Here is a 4815-nt window from a genome sequence, read left to right as displayed (position 1 = left end):
AACAATAACACAAGGAGCCAATCAGAAGTAGAAGTTGTCAAGCCGAGAAAAGGGTCTGTTCTGAATAATAATAAGAGACAACTTGAAGTAGAAGCCACAAAGGAAAGTATTGAGCCAAAAAAAGTGTTTGTTCTGAACAATAATACTACGAAGAAATTGAAGTCTACGGTGGATCATCAAATTAAAGGTTCGATTGAATCACAAGTCTCAAAGAACAACAATGAGCAAACCAAAGAGGTAATATTTAGTAATTTCTAATTCAATCCTAATAATAAAAATGGGGACAAAACCACTTATAGTAATTTATTATTTTATTAAATGGATTTTTAATTACTATTTGTTAATATCAAATTCATTAAAAATCACTTATAGTAATTTATTATTTTATTAAATGGATTTTTAATTACTATTTGTTAATATCAAATTCATTATTCTTTTACATTCAGATTCTGCAAAGCCTCAACAATACAATGAACAAGTCTCAAGAAGCATTTGAGAAGAAAAAAAGTATTCCAAAGTGTATATCCATGCCACTTACTGAATGTCTAGATAAAAATAAAGAACAAAATGGAGTTGAGGAATTTGACGATTATGATATAGAAGAAAATGAAATGGAAGAATATATGGATAATGGTAGCAACCATGATATTGAGGAAGTTGAGGGAACATGTGCAAATAAAGCTGAAGGTAATAGCTTAGGTGCTTCATCCTCAGGACTAATAAGAAAACGAGGAAAGACTTTATGTCGGAAAATTCATGCACAAGAATTCAAAGATAGACAAGAGATCACCTTGAATAAAGAAGGACAACCAATTGGGCCAGATGAAAAAACAGTGTCTGAACTCAGTAGTTTTTTAGGGACAATAGGAAGAAGTTCAGATTTATGTCCTCTCACTTTCACTAGTTGGATTGCTTTGGTTAAGTTTTGGGAGCAACACAATATAGATCCTGTGTGAGATTATGTCAATGTTGTTAATTTTTTTTATTTGATTTGTTGTTTGTTAGCATACTTTAATGTATACATCTATCTAAATATATATTTTTGCAGGAAAAATACAATGTTCCAAAGGAAGGAAGGAAGACTGTATTTGCTATTATAAATGATGCTTGGAGACGATACAAATGTTTTCTTAAAAGGAATCATTTTAGTAAGTATAAAAGCTTGCGCGAGCAGCTAAAAAATCGTCCACGAGAGGTACCAGAAGAAGATTTTAGAAAGTTATTGGATTATTGGAGAGATAAAAAACTCAAGTAAGATATATTCATATTTATGTTTTACAATGCTGAATTATGTACTGAATTAAAATCACTTTTGGGTTCTAGCAGAAGTTTCAAATGAATTATATACTGAATCTGATAAGTAACATTTCTTAGGGACTTTAGTCATAACATCTTACTACTATGTGACTTTTGAATATCCATAAAAGCTTGATTGAACTTATACATATAATTGTTGTCCATCATCCTGATACACACTTCACAATAAACACGAATGATTGTAGGAAGTCAGTCATCAAAATGCCGAAAATATAGCTCAACTAAAATGGAGACATCGAGTGGGGAATAAAGCCTTTGCTGTTACAAGAGAAAAAATGGTATTATTTTTTAAATTATTCTCATTGAATATTAAATTATATTATTGTATTAATATTCTCATAATCTTGTTTTACTTGGTTTAGCGTGAAAGTAATGAAGATAAAGAACTCCAACGCAGGCTGAAATGTTCATTGCTACTCGACAAAGTAGAAAAGGAAAAGAGTTGGATCAAGAAACTAACCATGCAATAGTAAGTTACTGTTGTTAAATGTTATTATTATTGTTAAGAGTTGTTGTGCATAACATGTATATATTCAAAACAACAAGGAGTCTAGCTAAATCAACACATGTATATATTCAAAACAACAAGGAGTCTAGCTAAATCAACACATGAATATTCACAAGTAACCGATGAGTACAACCTTTTCACACTTGTTTTTATATAGTTATTATGTTCATTTACTAGCTGTGAAAACTGAAACCATGTAGATTAACAACAAAAAGTTCTAATGAGTTTTCATGAAAGAATCCAAAAATTTCATCCTACTAATAATAATCAATCATTCCTTTTTCTCAACAATTTTTTTTGTTAGTCTTTTAATTAATCATACCTAGAAAAAATCTGATTTATCCTCCATGGTATTTTGATTAATTAATCATGTCTTAATCTTTTAATTAATCTAAGAGTAAGCTTTTTTATTTCTTAAAGTTGTGATATTTTGATTGTTCTGTCTTGTTCTTTGCATTTCATTCACTACTACTATATTATGTATATGCTAGATAAAGCTTCAAGACTTGATTGAAAATCATGGACAACCTTCTTCAGAAGCTTTTGAAAGTGTATTTGGCAAACAAAAACCTGGAAGAATGCGTTGCCATGGAAGAACCACAACACCAACTCTCTTGAAAAGAAATGAAGAAATTGCCAAACTAAAAAAAGAGCATGCGGATGAGGTTAGACAATTTAATGATAAGATACAAGAAATTGAGGAGAAACGTCTTCAAGATAAGGAAGAAATGGAAAGAAAAATGCAACTGCATCTTAAGACCATTTTGAATCAAAACACCTCAGAGTTGAATATAGAGGCTCTCGCAGCTCTGATATCAGCTCCTGCAACCGATGCTAATAGTGTCTTACGTTCTTCTGCATCAACACATGCTCCAACTAATGATCAAGTAATTAAGATTGAATTGTCTTATGCTTTACATTATAGTTTTAGAGCTTTATAATAATCTTATTTTCATTTTATTACTTTTATTTTGCAGATCATGAATGATAATATCAATGAAGATTTTCAGTCATTCGATGATGAAGAGACGTAGATATGGAGATGTAGATGTAGATGTTTAAGTTTACTTTTATAGGTTAAAGATGTTATTTTCATTATGAACAATGATTGACAATATGAAATGTATATTGAAGATGTTTTGTTGATTATATATTTTAAATTGAAAGATCATTTTAAAATTTGTATATGAATATTGCTATGTATAAAAAATTATGAATAATTATCAGGTTTATAAAACAAAATGGTTTCACATTAAAAAAAAATCATTTGTTACAACAGTTATAAAGTATTGTCGTAGTATAAAATCGTTGCAATAGCTTTTGAAGAAGAAATTTAGATATGGATCTACTAGAACAGTTTCAAATGAACAACAACTACGAACCGTTGTTATATCAAATGAAACAGCCGTTCCCCAAAACACCAGAAAGTCAACGGTTTTAATATGAGAACGAAGTACAATTGTTGCTATTGGAAGCCGTTCTCTAAGGAATACTAAAAAAACGGTTATGTACGGGGTGTTGCCATTGGACACAATAACCGTTGCAATATGTTAGAGCAACGCCTTAGTTTGACACGGTCTAAAAACCGTTCTAATAGAGAAAGGCAACGGATTTATAAGTTTTTGCAACGGTTTTGTTGCGATGTTGTAGAGTCAAAATATTGTAGTGGGAATAAATGATGACATATCTATCAAATACCGCTGGACCTTCCACCGGACCTTCACACCAGCCACCATTGGATCATGTCAGCACTCAAAGACCCCAAACATCTCAGGAAAATCGTGAGAGACCTCGAAGGCAGACTAACGCATCTGGATGTGGAAAAAGAGGACATTTTAATCCGGCGGATCATTGAATTTCTTATTAATTCCATGTAATTTTTCATTATAACATAAATATAATTTTTATTTTCAGTATTTTTTTATTTATTTGTAAAATTAACATTTAAATTTAAAATAAAATAAAAATTAAAGGTGCATGCACCGCATGCATTAACGCACATTATATAGTGTATGCATGCGCCAATGCCAAGAGACATGACGCATAGATGTTACACTATTGCATACATGCGTCAATGATAATTGTGTCTCCTTTGATGCTTAATTGGATGCCCCAGTTCAACTGACACATCAGTTAAAAATAATAATTATTTTAATAATTTTTTCAAAAAATTAAATTTAAAAATAATCATTATTTAAAAAAAAAATCACGTCATGTCATATATATACTCGAAAGTCCTGGTCTTCCCATTTGGAATAACGCGTCTTTTTCATTTACTCCAGTCCCTACTCGTAAGTCCTGGTCTTCCCATTTGGAACAATGCGTCTTTTTCATTTACTCCAGTCCCTACTCCTACGCATCTTAAATATACACCAAACATTTCTATGAAATATGAATTTTCTACGGTCCCCCTCCCGTCTTAAATATATACAAAATATTTCTATGGAATATGAACTAATAGGTACTATCAATTATCATAATAAAAATTGCAACAGTAAAACTTCTTCCATAGGCCGTGTTTCGTACGGTTGAGAAGGCATACCTACTACAAAACAAGGACCAATTTATATCTGCCACTCCATAATTTTAAAATTTTAAAATTGTCTTTAGAAAAAATTTAAAATACATGAAAAAAATTTACATTATCAAAAATTCTATTTTTTATTAAAAATTTCAAATTTTTTAATATAAAATAAAAATTTCTGAAAAAAAACATGAAGAATAACATAATTTTCAAAAAAAGAAATTCAAAATTTTCGACAATGTATCAAAATTTTCAAAAATACAAAAATAAAATTTAAAAATTTCCAATAAATAAATTTAAGATTCAAAAATTTCAGATATGTATTAAAAATTTCTGGTACAAACATATAAATTTAAAAGAAATGAATTTTTACAAAAGGATATTCAGTAAAAGCGTTATAAATGGGATCTCAGGTCTAAGTGAGAGGATCTCAGGGTAAATGCTCTAAAATAAACAACGCCGACCC

At 29.9% G+C, this 4815-nt stretch overlaps 1 pseudogene; it reads left to right on the top strand.

The window, feature by feature from the left end:
* The first annotated feature begins 458 nt into the window (after nt 1-458).
* Nucleotides 459-2850, top strand: LOC127121099 (uncharacterized; annotated as a pseudogene).
* Nucleotides 2851-4815: the final 1965 nt, after the last annotated feature.

This window comes from Lathyrus oleraceus, chromosome 2 (assembly GCF_024323335.1).
Source record: "Lathyrus oleraceus cultivar Zhongwan6 chromosome 2, CAAS_Psat_ZW6_1.0, whole genome shotgun sequence".
Taxonomy (NCBI): domain Eukaryota; kingdom Viridiplantae; phylum Streptophyta; class Magnoliopsida; order Fabales; family Fabaceae; genus Lathyrus; species Lathyrus oleraceus.
This window is presented reverse-complemented; position numbering and strand designations above follow the sequence as displayed.